A 20,396-nucleotide genomic window follows, 5' to 3' on the forward strand; every position below is an offset into this window, starting at 1 on the left:
TCCTCTCCTCTTTTGACCTCACCCTCTCACCTTCCCCCCCTACTCACAAGGTAGGCAATACGCTCGACCTCATCTTTACTAGATGCTGTTCTTCCACTAACCTCATTGCAACTCCCCTCCAAGTCTCCGACCACCACCTTGAATCCTTTTCCCTCTCGCTCTCATCCAACACTTCCCACACTGCCCCTACTCGGATGGTATCGCGCCGTCCCAACCTTCGCTCTCTCTCCCCCGCTACTCTCTCCTCTTCCATCCTATCATCTCTTCCCTCCGCACAAACCTTCTCCAACCTATCTCCTGATTCTGCCTCCTCAACCCTCCTCTCCTCCCTTTCTGCATCCTTTGACTCTCTATGTTCCCTATCCTCCAGGCCGGCTCGGTCCTCCCCTCCCGCTCCGTGGCTCGATGACTCATTGCGAGCTCACAGAACAGGGCTCCGGGCAGCCGAGCGGAAATGGAGGAAAACTCGCCTCCCTGCGGACCTGGCATCCTTTCACTCCCTCCTCTCTACATTTTCCTCCACTTTCTACCACTCTAAATTCCAAGCATCTGCCTCTAACCCTAGGAAGCTCTTTGCCACCTTCTCCACCCTCCTGAATCCCCCTCCCCCTCCCCCCCGTCCTCCCTCTCTGCAGATGACTTCGTCAACCATTTTGAAAAGAAGGTCGACGACATCCGATCCTCGTTTGCTAAGTCAAACGACACCGCTGGTTCTGCTCACACTGCCCTACCCTGTGCTCTGACCTCTTTCTCCCCTCTCTCTCCAGATGAAATCTCGCGTCTTGTGACGGCCGGCCACCCAACAACCTGCCCGCTTGACCCTATCCCCTCCTCTCTTCTCCAGACCATTTCCGGAGACCTTCTCCCTTACCTCACCTCGCTCATCAACTCATCCCTGACCGCTGGCTACGTCCCTTCCGTCTTCAAGAGAGCGAGAGTTGCACCCCTTCTGAAAAAACCTACACTCGATCCCTCCGATGTCAACAACTACAGACCAGTATCCCTTCTTTCTTTTCTCTCCAAAACTCTTGAACGTGCCGTCCTTGGCCAGCTCTCCCGCTATCTCTCTCAGAATGACCTTCTTGATCCAAATCAGTCAGGTTTCAAGACTAGTCATTCAACTGAGACTGCTCTTCTCTGTATCACGGAGGCGCTCCGCACTGCTAAAGCTAACTCTCTCTCCTCTGCTCTCATCCTTCTAGACCTATCGGCTGCCTTCGATACTGTGAACCATCAGATCTTCCTCTCCACCCTCTCCGAGTTGGGCATCTCTGGCGCGGCCCACGCTTGGATTGCGTCCTACCTGACAGGTCGCTCCTACCAGGTGGCGTGGCGAGAATCTGTCTCCTCACCACGCGCTCTCACCACTGGTGTCCCCCAGGGCTCTGTTCTAGGCCCTCTCCTATTCTCGCTATACACCAAGTCACTTGGCTCTGTCATAACCTCACATGGTCTCTCCTATCATTGCTATGCAGACGACACACAATTAATCTTCTCCTTTCCCCCTTCTGATGACCAGGTGGCGAATCGCATCTCTGCATGTCTGGCAGACATATCAGTGTGGATGACGGATCACCACCTTAAGCTGAACCTCGGCAAGACGGAGCTGCTCTTCCTCCCGGGAAGGACTGCCCGTTCCATGATCTCGCCATCACGGTTGACAACTCCATTGTGTCCTCCTCCCAGAGCGCTAAGAACCTTGGCGTGATCCTGGACAACACCCTGTCGTTCTCAACTAACATCAAGGCGGTGGCCCGTTCCTGTAGGTTCATGCTCTACAACATCCGCAGAGTACGACCCTGCCTCACACAGGAAGCGGCGCAGGTCCTAATCCAGGCACTTGTCATCTCCCGTCTGGATTACTGCAACTCGCTGTTGGCTGGGCTCCCTGCCTGTGCCATTAAACCCCTACAACTCATCCAGAACGCCGCAGCCCGTCTGTTGTTCAACCTTCCCAAGTTCTATCACGTCACCCCGCTCCTCCGCTCTCTCCACTGGCTTCCAGTTGAAGCTCGCATCCGCTACAAGACCATGGTGCTTGCCTACGGAGCTGTGAGGGGAACGGCACCTCAGTACCTCCAGGCTCTGATCAGGCCCTACACCCAAACAAGGGCACTGCGTTCATCCACCTCTGGCCTGCTCGCCTCCCTACCACTGAGGAAGTACAGTTCCCGCTCAGCCCAGTCAAAACTGTTCGCTGCTGTGTCCCCCCAATGGTGGAACAAACTCCCTCACGACGCCAGGACAGCGGTAGTCAATCACCACCTTCCGGAGACACCTGAAACCCCACCTCTTTAAGGAATACCTAGGATAGGATAAAGTAATCCTCCTCACCCCCCCTTAAAAGATTTAGATGCACTATTGTAAAGTGGCTGCTCCACTGGATGTCATAAGGTGAACGCACCAATTTGTAAGTCGCTCTGGATAAGAGCGTCTGCTAAATGACTTAAATGTAAATGTAAATGTATTCAAGAGGATACTGTGTCTCAACCAATTACTGGCACAACACAAACACTTCAGATTATGTAAAATAGAATCTATGCTACAACAAGCTTTAAAAAATTACATAGTTGTTTAATTAAAATAATATAATAGTTTGACAACCCTGTTTGTAAGTTTTCACATTATATCAAGCTTAACAGTTGATCTTTTTCAGTGATGAAGACATGGATGTCTCATGGTAGGATAGGGTATGCACAATGGGTCAACTTTGAGCACCTCTATCTCCTGAATGTTTTGTCATTCAGGTAACTTTCTAGCCACTTCCACCATGGGCAAATATGTATGAAAAGTTTCATTAAAATCAGGAGTGCAGTCCGAAAATGATTGAAATCATGTGGAATGATCTTTTCATGAATTAACAACATCAGTCAATGAAACATTATGTCAAGTTCACCTTAAAATCCATATTTTTCCAACTAGTCTATATTTCCAACTAGAGAGAGAGAGAGATAGATGTGTGGCAGTGAATGTGCTTTCACACCTCTGCCAGGTGGGGTCATGTGCGCGGCGCTCGGGCTCCCGATTTCCAGCGAGCTAAACTCCATCGGTCGCTGTCCGTTAAAAAAGGAAGGTAGGTCTATCACCTTTATGAGTCTGGGTCCAAGTTTTATTTGCTTTTGACTCATAAATAGATGGAATTCTCTACCTTTGCTACTGCGTGTTCATTTTCAACTTTCTCAGGGGGTATTTTTATCCCTGCGTGGCACAAGTTCATCAGCTCCAGGAAGTAATTCTACATGGGCTTTTTTGAATGTGACGAATATAGCAAGGTCTTTGCGTTGTGGATTCATGCGTGCAATTGTCGTCCTAATTTAAACTAGTGGTACCTATAAAAGGAGATGTGTGTCGTTCTTTTTGGGCTAGAGGTTCTTTAACATGCAGGATAAATGATAGGTTATGTCATAGATTAAATGTTGGCACGCATTTGAGTGGTTTCCAAATAAATGTGTTATGATTCAGTCTTCTACAAAAGGTATGTATAGTCTCCTCCACCAATCACCTACCGTATGTAGATTATAGCCAGCGAGAGGACACACGGTGTATCTATCGTTCTCCTGGTCCATGGGGGAGAAAGCACACCCACCAAAATGAGTGGATGACTTACGTCAACAAAACGGCTCTGCCGGGATGCATTATGGATCCATCTGCCTGTGTGTGAAAACAGTTGGTTCCTTAACCCTTTACTTCCAACGGACAGACTATTTCTCAATGAGATTTACTCAAAATGGATATATGAGTACAGCATTTTTTACTTTTATTTCAAAGCGTGATATAGTTCCATTGGTAGGCTACATTATGTCAAATCCCTTGGTTGCATGACACTGACCAGAGCTGATCACTCATTACCCTTTGAACTTAGTTCTCTTAGTATTAGGGAGCAGCAGTAAATGATATAGATCACACTGATTGCTTTCCTCTCTTATATAAGACAGCTCTGGATGTTTGTCATCTTCTTTTCCTTGCTTCTCTATTCCTACAGAGGGAATGTGTGCTTATTACATTCCACAATTGAGAGCACAATTAAGAGCTGAGTGTGTGTGTGTTCGTGTGTGCGTGTGTGCACGCATATGTCTGCCTACTTGCATGTACAGTGCCTTGCAAAAATATTCATCCCCCTTGCCGTTTTTCCTATTTTGTTGCATTACAACCTGTAATTGAACTATATTTTTTATTTGGATTTCCTGTAACGGACATACACACAATAACATCTAACAACATCTAATAACACCTAACAACATCACTCATTCATCTAAATGGCAAAACAAAAGCAGGGAGCATATAAATGCCCAGATCAGATTCAAGCATCTGGGAAAAAGCTGCATCAATTAGGACGAAGGTCTGCGTATTCAAACTGCGGAACACAATGAAGATGTAAGAAGAAACAGGGATGTCCTCAAGTAGTGCCTGGTAAAAGTATTCATCACCCTTGGCATGTTTCCTATTTTGTTGCATTACAACCTGTAATTTAAATATATATTTTTTTGATTTCATGTTACGGACATACACAAAATAGTCCAAATTGGTGACGTGAAATGAAAAAATTAACAAAAAAAATCAAAAACTGAAAAGTGGTCCGTGCATATGTATTCACCCACTTTGCTATGAAGCCCCTAAATAAGATCTGGTGCTACCAGTTACCTTCAGAAGTCACATAATTAGTTAAATAAAGTCCACCTGTGTGCAATCTAAGTGTCATATGATCTGTCACATGATCTCAGTATATATATATACACCTGTTCTGAAAGGCCCCAGAGTCTGCAACACCACTAAGCAAGGGGGGCACCACCAAGCAAGAAGGCACCATGAAGACCAAGGAGCTCTCCAAACAGGTCAGGGACAAAGTTGTGGAGAAGTACAGATCAGGGTTGGGTTATAAAAAAAATATCCAAAACTTTCAACATTCCACGAGTACCAATAAATCCATGATTAAAAACTGGAAAGAATATGGCACCACAATAAACCTGCCAAGAGAAGGCTGCCCACCAAAACTCACAGACCAGGCAAGGAGGGCATTAATCAGAGAGGCAACAAAGAGACCAAAGATAACCCTGAAGGAGCTGCAAAGCTCCACAGCGGAGATAGGAGTATCTGTCCATAGGACCACTTTAAGCCGTACACTCCACAGAATTTGGCTTTTACATTAGAGTGGCCAGAAAAAAAGCCATTGCCTAAAGAAAAAAATAAGCAAACACATTTAGTGTTCACCAAAAGGATGTGGGAGACTCCCCAAACTAATGGAAGAAGGAACTCTGGTCAGATGAGACTAAAATTGAGCTTTTTGGCCAACAAGGATAATGCTATGTCTGGCACAAACGCAACACCTCTCATCACCCCGAGAACACCATCCTAACAGTGAAGCATGGTGGTGGCAGCATCATGCTGTGGGGATGTTTTTCATCGGCAGGGACTGGGAAACTGGTCAGAATTGAAGGAATGATGGATGGCTCTAAATACAGAGAAATTATTGAGGGAAACCTGTTTCAGTCTTCCAGAAATTTGAGACTGGGACGGAGGTTCACCTTCCAGCAGGACAATGACCCTAAGCATACTGCTAAAGCAACACTCGAGTGGTTTTAGGGGAAACATTTAAATGTCTTGGAATGGCCTAGTCAAAGCCCAGACCTCAATCAAATTGAGAATCTGTGGTATGACTTAAAGATTGCTGTACACCAGCAGAACCCATCCATCTTGAAGGAGATGGAGCAGTTTTGCCTTGAAGAATGGGAAAAAATCCCAGTGGCTAGATGTGCCAAGCTTATAGAGACATACCCCAAGAGTTTTGCAGCTGTAATTGCTGTAAAAGGTGGCTCTACAAAGTATTGACCCTGGGGGGTGAATAGTTATGCACACTCAAGTTTGTTTTTTTGTTGTCTAATTGCTTGTTTTTTTTCACAATAAAAAATATTTTGCATCTTCAAAGTGGTATGCATGTCGTGTACATCAAATGAGGTTGTAAGGCAACAATATAGGAAAAATGCCAAAGTGGGTGAATACTTTCGCACGCTATGTCAAATTTGTTTGAGCACTTGATTTAGTTTGCCCAGTACAATAGAACCAATCAAAGGAGTCAAAAAGTTTGAACTCCTTTCTCCCTGGCGGGTAGGAGTGTTGGGCCAGTAACCGAAAGGTTGCTGGATTGAATCCCTTAGCTGACAAGGTAAAAATATCTTGTTCTTCCCCTGAACAAGGCAGTTACCCACTGTTCCACGGGACTGATGACGTGTATTTCAATGAAGGCAACCTCCCCACACCTCTCTGAGTCAGAGGGGTTGGGTTAAAAAAATGTTTTATTTTTTTTATTTCACCTTTATTTAACCAGGTAGGCAAGTTGAGAACAAGTTCTCATTTACAATTGCGACCTGGCCAAGATAAAGCAAAGCAGTTCGACACATACAACGACACAGATAATACAATAGAAACAAGTCTATATACGATGTGAGCAAATGAGGTGAGATAAGAGAGGTAAAGGCAAAGAAAAGGCCATTGTGGCAAAATAAATACAATATAGCAAGTAAAAATGCAGAAGACACATTTCAGTTGAATGCATTCAGTATTACAACTGACGAGGTATCCCCCTTTCCCGTCCTTTCCTTACTTCCAGATCACCTCAGTTGTGCTAGGCATTGGCCTTTTATTTGTTCCAAAGGTCACAACCAAAAATGTTTGGTGAGGGTACCTTCCGCCACGATGGTTCTGGCCTTTGGAACAGCCTACCGGACGTTTTATTTATTTTATCCCATATTATATGTCTTATTTATGTTTATTTATTTGAATGCATTCGTCTCTCATATCCACTGTTATTTTATCATTGTTTTTACTATTTGAATATCTCTTTTAGAAAATGCAGTGTTTTATTTGTCTTGATTGGGGTGGCAGGTAGCCTCGTGGTTAGAGCGTTGGGCCGGTAACTGAAAGGTTGCTGGAACGAATCCCAAGCTGACAAGGTAAAAATATGTCGTTCTGCCCACGAACAAGACAGTTAACCCACTGTTCCCCGGTAGGCCATCATTGTAATTAATATTTTTTTCTTCTCTGACTTGCCTAGTTAAATGTTCTTATTTTTTAAATGTAGGTGCATTCATTGCCTTTGTGTGTAATGTAATCACGTCAGTGACACCAAGCATGTTCAGCATCCTCCAACACAAATGGATACTGTTTTCGTGCCCCACAAAACACATGTGCACTAGTATGGTTTACTGTAAGTGTTTGGAATGTGGTTCGTTATCGTTGGGGGTGTGGTAAGAGAGCAGTGTGGTCCAGATTGTGGGCAGGGTATACACTCTTCTGGTGAAGTGTTACTTCAAGTGCGGTTGTGGTCAGGGTATGTGTTTGTGATTTAACAGGATGTGGTTGTGGCCAGGTGGTTTGTAAAGCAGTGTGGGCCTGGTTGAAGTTGAGTTAGAATTGATCAGGCTGTGGTTGTGATTTTGATAGTGGTTATTGTTAGGTAGGGTGAAGGTGTATTAAGATGGCTCCAGTCTCTGCTAAATCCAAAAGCCTGGCTGACACATACACACTCTCTCTCTCTCTCTCTCTCTCTCAAGCACACACACACACTCTCTCAGGTGTGCGTAACAACCCCCGCAGTGTGTGTGAAACGCATGCGGTTCTAGTTCAGTGCGCTCAATCAAAGGCTGCTTCATATCTCATACATTTATGAGGAATCAGATTGTTGATCGCCTTCTCACATTGAAAACATTATTGGGTCTTTGGTGCGACTCCAGGCTCCTGCTACTTCCTCCACTGCTTTGATTTCGAGTGGAGATGAAAGTGCCGCAGTTGCACACTTGTCAGTGTGATATTATACTCTAATGCTGAAACTCCACTGGGAAATAAGGTTCAATCATACCATTGCTGGTGGGGCAGAGGAGCTCAGCTGTACAAGTACAAGTGCAATAATCATCATCATCATACTGGGATCATAATAACTTGGATTTTTTATGAGAGGGCCAGACAGGGCCATCTATAATGCAGAGCAGACATCCCCCAGGCAAGGGTGTGTGTGTGTGTGTGTGTGTGTGTGTGTGTGTGTGTGTGTGTGTGTGTGTGTGTGTGTGTGTGTGTGTGTGTGTGTGTGTGTGTGTGTGTGTGTGTGTGTGTGTGTGTGTGTGTGTGTGTGTGTGTGTGTGTGTGTGTGTGTGTGTGTGTGTGTGTGCAGTGTGTGTGTTTCAACTGTTTTACAATAAGGGATAGATGAACGCCTTTGGGGAATAAATTGTTCTTGACTGATTCCCATCAAGAAAATCAATCACATCGCCCTACAGGTAGTGATTGATATTCTGTGTTCATGTGCGTGTTAGTAAGCAAGTATGTGTGTAAGTACGAACATGCTTGCATGTGTGCTTGTGTGAATTTGAGTAAATCGCAGGGCAATAAATTAATTATTGAAGGTTATCTCTTGGAGTGCTCTCAATTTCATTCTCTACCTATCAGGTAGGTTTGTCCCAGAACAGTAGATGTGAAGGAAGGGAAAGGGAGGAGTGCTACTCTGTTCCTCATGTGGCTCTCCACCACAAAGTCTAGCTCTCTAAGACATGAACATTAACAGAGAGTGAAATGGCTCATCAGACACCTATTTGCAAGGGTCAGGTAGAACTGGTTTATCAGATAATCAATGACTGGCCCTCTCTCTTGCTCTTTCTTTCTGTCTCTCATACCCAGTGCCTTTCCACGAGGCCCCGGAATACTCCAAGCGGCGTCGGGTCCCTCCCTCTACCAGCAGCAGCGGTAGCTGCCTGGTGGCCCCCCGGGTCCTGCTGCGCTCCAACAGTGACAACAACCTCACAGTGAGCCAGGGGCCTCCCCAGGACTGGTCCCAGCCCCAGGAACCCCCCCAGCACCACGGATCCCAACAGGGAGGGGTCGGACCCCCCACCTCCACCTCTCACCGTAGCCTCTCTCCACAGCTGCTCCAGCAGATGCAGGGGAACCCAAATGGCACTGTGAGGACCATGGGCCAGAGGTCCCGCAGTACCAGCGTGGGGGTGGTCCCGCGGAGTCCGTCCCCGTCCCTCAACCGGCTGGGAGAGGAGGCCTGCAGGCCACACCCGCAGACACATGTACAGACACAGCAGACTCAGCACAGACAGACCAGGTCAGTAGAAGGAGGAGAAGCAGCAGAGACACACAGCCATGTACGTAGGCACATACTCTTTACCCACACACCAACCACACACACATACATGCGTATGCACATATGTGTGTGGCTGTATGTTTGTGTGTGTGTGCGTGCGTCCTGCGGATTAGACACTGAAGGCTTTATATTGCTGGTGACGTAACCTTGGCTCTGCACAGTACTGATTAAGACACCATGCTCCCTGTCCTCCTTGACAGATTAATACAGACATATGGCACTGTCTTTCATCCACACACTCTGTTGAGAGAGAGAGAGAGAGAGAGAGAGAGAGAGAGAGAGAGAGAGAGAGAGAGAGAGAGAGAGAGAGAGAGAGAGAGAGAGAGAGAGAGAGAGAGAGAGAGAGAGAGAGAGAGAGAGAGAGACCAATTAAGAGCTTGAAAAAGAGAAACAACAAAAAAAAGAGAGAACAATGAGCGAAAAAGAGAAACAATGAGCGATGGTGGGGGGATATAGGGAGGAGAGAAGACATAGCGAGTGAAGGTAAACAAGGAAAAGTCAAAAAGAGAATGAGGGGATAAGCGTGTCTTTTGCCCTTACATGATGACAGCCATGTCAATTTCCTATTTTGTATGTTTAACACTGCAACCCAGGAGGATGGGTTGGACGTTGGAGTTTCATCTCCATCCTCCCCTCCAAGTCCTTCCCAATCCCATGTCCATCTTGCCTCTGGTCCTGTCCACTTCTTCATGTCCTTCATCCCTTCTTCTTCCATCCATCAGCCTTTCCCTCCTTATTTCTTCCCTCTTACCACTCATTCCATCGTACTCTCCTCTTTGCTCTCAGTCCATCCTCCACCTCCATTTCCCCCTTAAGGCGTCGGCATGCTTCAGTTCGGCTGACGCCTAGCCGAACCAATTGTGCTCGAATACTCCCTTAAGACCTTAGATTGAAAAACAAGACAAAAAGCGACAATAGTACAATTTGTCCATTTTAAGATGCCGTATACCATTCCGCCATATACCATTCCTCAAAATAGTCCGAATTTAACTAAAATAACTCATTAAATTAATTAATCTTTCATTTTAAAAATGTTTTGCTCAAGAGATCTTAGTCACGCAATTAACTAAGCTGTGTGGTGTAGTATTTTTCTAGGATTTTTATTAATGAAAACGAGTTGTATCTTGTTGAATGACAACAAAGACTTTATTGAAGAATCCCTACTGTTGACCAATCACCAACGAAGGGGCGTAGACTTCGCCTCCAAACTTCAGCTTGCCTCCAGAAACATCTTTGTGTGCCAAAACAGCCGGGGAAAAAACCTCACCGAAGTCCAAAATGAACAAAAACGTCACAAAATCTCATGGTGATATTATGCACAAACTCTACCAAACTGTTTCGGCAGGGAAGCATGCGGACCCCTTTATTCTGCCCGTTCCCTCCATCCTACATTTTCCCCTATTTTCATCAACTCCCTCCCTCCCTCCCTCGCTTCTCTTCTCCCTCTCCTCTCCCCTTTTGTTAACCCTCCTCAATCTTTCCATCCATCCTCTCACCTCTATTTTCTCCCCTTTCCCTCTCTCCTCTGACTTTTTTGCTCTCGCAAAAAAACCTCAACGCATGGCTGAATCAGAAACTATGGCGACGGATCCTCGTCCTATAGCCTGAGTTTGTGCCTAATTCACGTACTCTCCAGAGAGTCTAGACAAATCAAATCAGATTCCCTCTCTCCTGCAAGAATATTCTAATAAATAAGATCAGTATTTGACTCTGGAAGTCTTGCTTAGCATAGTGTGTGTTGCAACCTGAAGATTAATATTAGCTGCCAAAGCTAATGCCTTGGGCTATAGCTTGGAAGGCTAAGGTCGTCTTCAGCCACCGAAATGACCCAGATTCGTTACTGCAATCAATTGGGACAAAAAAGGAGCAGCCAACTCTGTTGAACACAACCAACGATGATTTAATCAGGTTAGGTTTTATTTTGTGTGGACGATCCCTTTATACTGATAATCAGGCTGAGCACCGTCTGAGAGGATGTGTCAAGGCAAGTCTCTCTCTCTCTCTTTCACTTTCTCTCTCTCTCTCTCTTTCACTTTCTCTCTCTCTCTCTTTCACTTTCTCTCTCTCTCTGAGGGCATCATTGATTAACAGAGTGAACATACGCAGGAGGTTTTAGTCAACACTGATTAACCCATTGTTGTCACTGATCTAGAGGGATCAATGGAGTTGGTCAAAGCAATATGATGGACCCTTCTTTGCCCATATTTCCCAAATGTAGCGTTTAGAACTGACGCCATTTGGAAGTCTTTGCATTTGATCAGTACATTCTTTATTTCTATTTATGGTTTGGAAAGTCATACCCCCGATTTGTTTTTATACAACCCTGGCCTTCCCCTAAGTGTGTGTGTGTGTGTGTGTGTGTGTGTGTGTGTGTGTGTGTGTGTGTGTGTGTGTGTGTGTGTGTGTGTGTGTGTGTGTGTGTGTGTGTGTGTGTGTGTGTGTGTGTGTGTGTGTGTGTGTGTGTGTGTGTGTGTGTGTTTATTTTTCTATCTAATCAGCACGCCAATTTCCTAACAATTCACCCGTATGTCCTGACATGGTAGGGAAACAATAACTTTTATGAAAAGTCAGGACTGTATTTGTTCAAATGTTATTTTAAGCTTAAGGGTTAGGTTAAGGGTTTTGGGTTTAAGGTTAGGGTTAAAGTTAGGGTTATGTTAATGATTAGGGGTAGGGTTAGGTGTTAGGGAAAATAGGATTTTTAATGGTCAAACATTTTTACTCCCCAAAAAGTCCTGGAATTTAACAAATATTAAAAGCTGTGTGTGTGTGTGTGTGTGTGTGTGTGTGTGTGTGTGTGTGTGTGTGTGTGTGTGTGTGTGTGTGTGTGTGTGTGTGTGTGTGTGTGTGTGTGTGTGTGTGTGTGTGTGTGTGTGTGTGTGTGTGTGTGGATCTGGAATGGGGCTAGAGCTCCATAGGCTCAGGGTTGAGGAGAGGAGTGGTGTTCAGGATAAGGTGACCCACTTACCATGTCTCTCTCTCACTCCTCCTAAATGCCTCCTCCCTTTTTCTCTCCCTCTCCCTCTCTCTCTCTCTCCCCCTCTCTCTCTCTCTCTCTCTCTCTCTCTCTCTCTCTCTCTCTCTCTCTCTCTCTCTCTCTCTCTCTCTCTCTCTCATCGGAGTGCATGCTGGGAGTGCATGCTGGGAGTGAGTCGTCAAGCAGGAGTGATTGTGAGAGCGAATGGAATTTCTTTTTCACTCTATCGGGTTGTTGTATGTATATATATATATTGATTAGGTTAGTTGTTTTAAGGGTATCTTGTTTAAACTATCACTAAGCACGTATAGGGGTGGTGGGATCTTTGAGGTTGGTGTTTCGCGAGGGCACAACCAGCGGGTGGGGCTGGTTGTTATGGCCACTCGTGGAAATGGAGAGTTTGAAAAACTTAGTCGGAGGCATGGAGTAAAGATTCCTGCTGCGACAGGGTGTTCAGTGGAAGAATGTAGCTTGGCTGTGGGTGCTATCATTGGGTATGATAGCATCAAATCAGCCTCAAGGATGAATAGCGCTGTAGTGATATTCTTAGATTCAATTGAAAAGGTGAATAGAATAGTTGAGATGGGTGTCGTGTTGAGAGAAACACAGACGTCGGTATTTCCGCTTATGAATCCGGCGAAGAAAGTCATGCTTTCTAACGTGCCACCATTTGTTAGAGATGAAGTGTTATGGCGAGAGTTATCGCGCCATGGTCAAATAGTGTCTACAATAAAGAAAGTTCCTTTTGGATGCAAATCTCCGTTGTTGAAACATGTCGTGTCTCATAGGAGACAAGTGCATATGATTTTAAAAAAGGAAGGAGATGAACTGGATTTAGCGTTTAGCTTTAAGATTGATGGATTTGATTATGTCTTCTTTGCATCTACTGAATCAATGAAATGCTTTGGCTGTGGAAGAGAGGGGCATTTGGTGCGTAATTGTCCCGAAAATGAGCGCGCTGAGCCTGGTAGTAGTTTTAGTGCGAGTACAACTAACGCACCACCGCGAAGGGATGAACATGCTAAGGGTACAGGAGAAGAGAGAAGGTGGGCAGATGTGGTTGGAAAAGGAGGAGAGGAAGGCAGTGTGGATACGGGGGCAATTGTGGTAGATCAGAACAAAGAGGGAGGGGAAACAGTAGGCGAGATTGCGACTGCCGTCGCTGAGGTGGTGCTGGAAAATGAAATTGGAGGTCAAGAGGAGATTGAAATAACGGAAAAGGAAGCGGATGTTTTCAAAATACCGAGGAGTAAAAGGAAGAATGTAAGGGGTGGTGAAGGGTCTAATTCTAAGAGAAAGGTAGAGTTTGATAAATCAATTGAAGATGAACAAGGTGTAGAGATGGTGGAGTATTCTTCTGGGGAGGATAGTGAGAGTGAGTCATCTGACGCGTCACAACAATATAGTGAGATAAATGGGGTGGAAGGGAGGTATGGGATCGAGAGGATACGTCAATTTTTGAAGTTGACAAAAGGGAAGAAATATATGCAAGATTACAATGTAACTGATTTTTTCCCTGAACGTGAATTGTTTATTGAATCAGCAAAGTTTCTGATGTCAAAAATTACAGGCGGAAGTTTGAAAAGCCCTGAAATTGCTAGACTCAAGAAAGTGGTCACAAGAGTGATAAGTGATGTAAATTCTAAAGAAAATGAAAGAGTTCAGTTGCAGTCTTAACTCTGTAAAGAGATGTGGTGGCTGGATCGTCCTCTGTATATTTTTTTATCCATGAGCAGTTTTAAGATTTCTTCTTTAAACGTAAATGGGGCAAGAGATGTAAAAAAAAGAGCCATGGTGTATGAGTTAATTAGGGGAAAGGGAAGTGACATAATTTTTTTACAAGAAACGCATAGTAATTTGGAAAATGAAGTTATGTGGCAACAGGAGTGGGGGGGGACAGTGGTGTGTAGTCATAAAAACTCAAAAAGTGGGGGTGTGGTTATTTTGTTCTCAAAAGGGTTTTTGCCGTTGTCATATGAGGTTGAAGAGGTAGTTGAGGGGAGGTTATTAAAAGTTAGAGCAAGGTATGAAAACATCACTATGTGTCTGATAAATGTATATGCCCCAGTGATGACAGTTGAGAGGGTATGTTTTTTAGAGACACTATCAAATACCATTGAGAAATGTAACAAAGAAGATTATTTGTTTATTGCTGGGGATTTTAACTGCACAGTTAGTGATTTAGATAGAAATCACCAAGAACCTCATATAGCCTCAAGGATGTTTTTAAAACGCCTCATTGTAACAAATGAATTGTGTGATATTTGGCGGAGTCAACATGGAGGAACAAGGCAGTACACCTGGGCGCATGTGAGAGAGAATATCATCTCTATGGCCAGGTTAGATAGGTTTTATGTTTTTGAGCATCAATCTCAGGTCTGTAAATCAAGTGTGATAACTCCAGTGGGGTTTTCTGATCATTGTTTAATAACAGAGGTGGTGTTCATTAACGATGTAAAACCCAAAAGCGCATACTGGCATTTTAATATAACTTTATTGAGTGATGCTCACTTCAGGAACTGTTTCAGTTTTTTTTGGGAGAGATGGAGATCTCAAAAAGCCAGTTTTGTATCCATTCAACAGTGGTGGGATATAGGGAAAATCCAGATTCAACAATTTTGTAATCAATACACGAGGAATGTCACTAAAGATATCACCAGATCAATGAAAGCCCTAGAGATTGAAATAGTGGAACTCATGACATTGGTTGAGACCACAGGAGATCGAGGCCATACTCAGGCCCTCAAGAGGAGAAAAGCTGCATTGGTAGACCTGCTGGGTATCAGAGCACAGGGGGCACTGGTGAGAAGTAAATTTCAGGGAATATCTGAAATGGATGCCTCATCCAAATTTTTCTTTGGTTTAGAGAAAAGAATGGACAAAGAAAAATTATTCATTGTCTCAAATCAGCTGTTGGACAAGAGCTCACTAGCCCTAGTGAAATTAGAAAGAGGGCAGTAGAGTTCTATGCTGAGCTCTACAAATGTGAGTACAAAGAGGACAAAACAGTGACACAGCAGTTCTTTGATGGGCTCCCAAAGGTGGCTGCAGAAGTTCAGGTTGAGCTTGAGCAACCATTGTCTTTGCAGGATTTATACACTGCATTAAAAGGCATGGAAAATGGAAGGGCACCAGGCATTGATGGGCTTCCCGTTGACTTTTTAAGTCTTTTTGGGCTATGTTGGGAGAGGATTGGTTAGAAGTAGCTAATGATAGTTTAACCGGAGGGTTACTACCAATAAGCTGCAGAAGGGCTGTCCTCACCCTACTGCCCAAAAGGGTGACCCAAGGGAGGTGAAGAACTGGAGGCCGGTGGCTTTATTGTGCACTGATTATAAGATATTGTCAAAAGCTTTGTCCAACAGGCTGAGGGAGGTGATGGGGCAAATCATACATACGGATCAGTCCTACTGTGTTCCTGGCAGGCAGATAGGGGATAACATTTCTCTGATTCGTGATTTTTTGGACGTCTCTAGGGATATTGGGTTGGATGCTGGTCTAATTTCAATTGATCAGGAAAAGGCATTTGACCGAGTTGAACATCAATACTTATGGCACACACTTGAGGCGTTTGGGTTCAGTTCTGGTTTTATTGCCATGATCAAGGTGATATATGGTGACATTGAAAGTGTATTGAAAGTTAACGGTGGTTTGAGTGCTCCTTTTAAAGTGTGTAGAGGTATTAGGCAGGGATGTTCTATGTCAGGAATGTTATATGCCATTGCTATAGAGCCACTACTAAATAGCATTAGAAGTCGCATTGCAGGGGTGTGCTTTTCAGAGGATATTCCTCCTATTCGTCTCTCAGCCTATGCTGATGATGTAGTTGTGCTAGTGAAAAATCAAGCGGAGGTGGATAGCTTGAGTCTAATTGTTGATCATTTTAGGGGAATATCCTCTGCAAAGGTAAATTGGGAAAAGAGTTGTGCGTTACAGATTGGAGAATGGTCTGGAGGGATCATGGCTTTGCCAGGGGGGCTAGAATGGTGTAAAGGAGGTTTTAAGTATCTTGGAGTGTACCTAGGAGATGAGGGGACTATGGAAAAAAATTGGAGTGGGGTGGTTGAAATGGTGGAAGGGAGGATGAGGAGATGGCGTTGGTTACTATCTCGTATGTCATATAGGGGGCGCACTATTATAGTTAACAATGTGATTGCATCTGCACTGTGGCATCGGTTGTCAGTTTTAGAACCACCATCTGGCCTTCTGGCTAAGATACAGGCAATTATTGTGGATTTCTTTTGGGATAAATATCACTGGGTTCCACAAAGTGTTTTGTATTTGTCAAAAGAAGAGGGGGACAAGGTCTTGTACATCTTGCTAGTAGGGCTGCTGCTTTCCGGTTTCAGTTTATTCAAAGGTTGCTTTATGGACCGGAAAATGTGGTGTGGAGAGGGGTGGCAGGTCTTATATTACAACGGGTTGGAGGATTAGGTTTAAAGAAGGCTTTATTTCTGGTTGATAGTAGCCAGATTTCTAGGGAGAGAGTACCTCCGTTTTACAGAGGACTTCTCAGAGTATGGAGCATAATGAAGGTGTCCAGACGAACTTCAGCGGAGTCAGTGCATTGGCTGTTGGAGGAACCTCTGGTGTATGGGGCAAGACTGGATTGTACAACTGCAGCTGTTCCACATTTCTCCAAGATTCTGGTGAAGGGGAAAATCATCACCTTAAGACAGTTAATGGCCATAGCTGGGCCCGCCTTAATGGATGGAAGACGGGTGGCAGAACATTTGGGGATGAGGTCGGAAAGGATTGTCGGACAAATGCTGGGGAGCTGTAGGAAGGCTCTGTCAGCGGAAGAATGGGGTATGCTTAGTAGCCACAAGAAGAAGGTACAAGATGAAGACGTCTCATTTCCAAGACTAGGGATTACACCAAATATCCCAGAGTCAGAAAGAAAGGCGTTATTGCTGGATTTGAGAGGGTTGGAGGAGGTGGGTTTGGATGAGGTGAATGGGAAGGACTTGTATAGGGGGTGTGTCAAGGTGTTGAATAAAGATAAATTGAAAAATAGAAAAGACACTCCATGGAGGGTAAAATTGGGCATTGATGACAAGGTAAAGCCAGCATGGAGAGCACTGTACAAACCACCGTTACAAAAGGGTACTGGTGATATGCAATGGAGGGTTTTACATGGCATCATTGCAGTTAATGCTTTTGTATCTGTTATTAATTCAGATGTTAGAGATGGATGTCCTTTTTGTAATATAAGAGAAACCATTTTTCACTGTTTTATGGAGTGTGAGAGGATAAAACCTCTATTGGAAATGCTGGAATCTTTGTTTAAAGCTGTAGGGGAATTTTTCAATAACACGGTTTTTATTTTGGGGTTTCAATATAGTAAACAACAGAAAAGAAAATGTCAAATGTTAAATTTTATTTTGGGACAAGCTAAGATGTCAATTTTTCTGAGTAGAAAACACAAGATAGAAACGGGATATGGGCAGGATGTAAGATGTGTTTTTAAAGGATTAGTAAAAGCAAGAATAAAAGTAGATTTTGAGTTCTTTTCAGCTGTAAAAGATCTCCTATTATTTGAGGAGAAGTGGGCCTACGAAAGAGCGCTTTGTTTTGTAGAGGAGGGGAAATTATTTTTTGCCGATGAAATAAGTTGAATGTATATGTTATGTATTTATTTTTATTTAGGAATTACATTTGTTTTTTCATTTCTGAAAGGGCAGTGTGTCATTTGTTTTTATGTTAACACTTGAGTAAAAAATAAAGGTTTTATAAAAACTCAAACTCTCTCTCTTTCTCTCTGTTTGACTGTGTTTGAATACTTACAATGCTGCTGTTGCTGGGGCTTACCACCAAGTGGCGCTCCAATACAATACTCTAACAGATCAACCCAGACACCAATGGATACACAACATTAGTTCCATCTCAGTAGTGTAGTAAACATGCGTTTACTAGTGTAGTAAACATCTGTAGTTGGACTCAAGCAAATGTACACGTGTGTTTGTTCCTCTCCTTTGGTTATGCTGGCGAGGTTTTGGTGGGTACACTCGTAAAAAAAAATAAAGATCTGAGACTTCCTGTAGGAAATGTATCAATTGCGTCTCAGAAAGGAAAGCACAGGCTCTCTCTCTTTTCTCTGTGTTGGAATGTCTTTCTGCTTGTGTGGTGGGTGAACCCAATGTCCTCTCTTCCCTACCCAGAGGACACTGCAGGGATCTGCAATACTTTATGTGTCAGCTTCTATCCTGCCCCATATACAAGCTCCATAAGGACAGCGGTGTAACTTAATTAAGAGGTTGCAATATATACTGTGTATACTGTGGTACTCTGTCAAATGTGGAATGTACTAATATGCACTACTCTATCTACCTAGTTAACTAAATGTTAAATACAAATGAAAATATTCCTCCTATCTCCTCTTCTCTTCCATCTCCTCTCCTCTCTTCCCTCCTTCCCACCTCTCTGTCCCCACCCTCAGCCCCAGTGGTCATGTGGAGGTGGTGGTGCAGCGGAGGAAGCTGTACAGTGCCGTACCAGGTAGGCACTTTGTGGTAGTCCATTCCTACCATCCACGGGCCGAGGGAGAGATCACCCTCTACAAGAACGACAGGGTGAAAGGTGAGACATTAGGAAATGTTAAGGAGAGAACATACAGATACAATTGTATTATGCTTAACGCTGCTCTGCCACTGGATACATTTGTGACACCGGTGGAAATGAGCTGTGTATATAGCTAAATCTGGTTCAACATTTGTTGCACACGTGGTCCCTGAGAAATAAACTAATAGAGAGCAATAATAATGGCGTCTTTTTGTAAGCACTAACTCCACCATGGCTTGTTGGCCAAAGCATATGGGGGGTTTGGAGGGTGGTTTTGGATACTCGTAGAAAAGAAGTTCTGTGGTAAACACAGGCTTAAGAGATCTTACACGTTTTGTTCAATGAGATCATCTTCATCATCTGAAGCATTTATGTATTGTAACAATGGCGTAACAACGGCGCCGGAGAAGAAGGCTGACGTTTTACATGTCCCCAACCGATTGTGTTTTTTGTTTGTTTATTTGCATTGTTTGTAACTTATTTTTTTAAACGTATTTTGTACATAATGTTGCCACTACAGTCTCTTATGACCGAAAATAACTTCTGTAAATCAGGACTGCGATTACTCACCCCGGACTGGCAGAATCCTTTTTTGCCTTTAACGAGGTTGACGAGCCCGGCGCGAAAGATATACTGTTTTCTCGTGAACAAGCCCAGATCCCCGTGATTTGCGCGAAGAGGAGGCAGAGAAAAAGGGGACAGAAGGCGGGCTGCCTTCTGAGAATTCATAGGCAATCGAATAAACCCCCACTTCCTTCAATTCTGCTAGCAAACATGCATTCTTTGATGAATAAAATCGTGTACTCATCAATGCCCTCGAAGGAATCGCGGAACATATTCCAGTCTGTGTTAGCAAAACAGTCCTGTAGCTTAGCATCTCCTTCATCTGACCACTTTTATTGATCTAGTCACTGATGCTTCCTGCTTTAATATTTGCTTGTAAACAGGAATCAGTAGGATCAAATTATGGTCAGATTTGCCAAATGGATGGCGGGGGAGAGCATTGTATGCGTCTTTGTGTGTGGAGTAAAGGTGGTCCAGAGTTTTTTCCCCTCTGGTTGCACTTTTAACATGCTGATACAAATTTGGCAAAATGGATTTAAGTTTCCCTGCATTAAAGTCCCCGGATACTACAAGTGCCGCCTCTGGGTGAGCGTTTTCTTGTTTGCTTATGGCGGAACACAGCTCATTCAATGCTGTCTTTAGTGCCAGCCTCAGTCTATGGTTGTATGTAAACGCAAAACTCTCTAGGTAGATAGTGTGGTCTACAGCTTACCATGAGATACTCTACCTCAGGCGTACAATTGCTCGAGACTTCCTTAGATATCGTGCACCAGCTGTTATTTACAAAAATACATAGTCCGCCATCCCTTGTCTTACAAGATGCCGCTGTTCTACCCATCCGGTACAGCGTATAACCCGCCAGCTGTATGTTGATAGTGTCATCATTCAGCCACAACTTTGTGAAGCATAAGATATAACCGTTTTGAATTTCCCATTGGTAGTTTAATCTCATCGGGGCGGCAGCGTAGCCTAGTGGTTAGAGCATTGGACTAGTAACCGGAAGGTTGCGAGTTCAAACCCCCGAGCTGACAAGGTACAAATCTGTCGTTCTGCCCCTGAACAGGCAGTTAACCCACTGTTCCCAGGCCGTCATTGAAAATAAGAATATGTTCTTAACTGACTTGCCTGGTTAAATAAAGGTAAAATAAAAATAAAATA

General features: G+C 44.1%; 1 pseudogene; it reads left to right on the forward strand.

Moving 5' to 3' along the window:
• Window positions 1–20,396, forward strand: part of LOC124033952 — a 243,101-nt pseudogene that overhangs the window by 129,007 nt on the left and 93,698 nt on the right.

Source organism: Oncorhynchus gorbuscha, linkage group LG04, assembly GCF_021184085.1.
Source record: "Oncorhynchus gorbuscha isolate QuinsamMale2020 ecotype Even-year linkage group LG04, OgorEven_v1.0, whole genome shotgun sequence".
Classification (NCBI taxonomy): domain Eukaryota; kingdom Metazoa; phylum Chordata; class Actinopteri; order Salmoniformes; family Salmonidae; genus Oncorhynchus; species Oncorhynchus gorbuscha.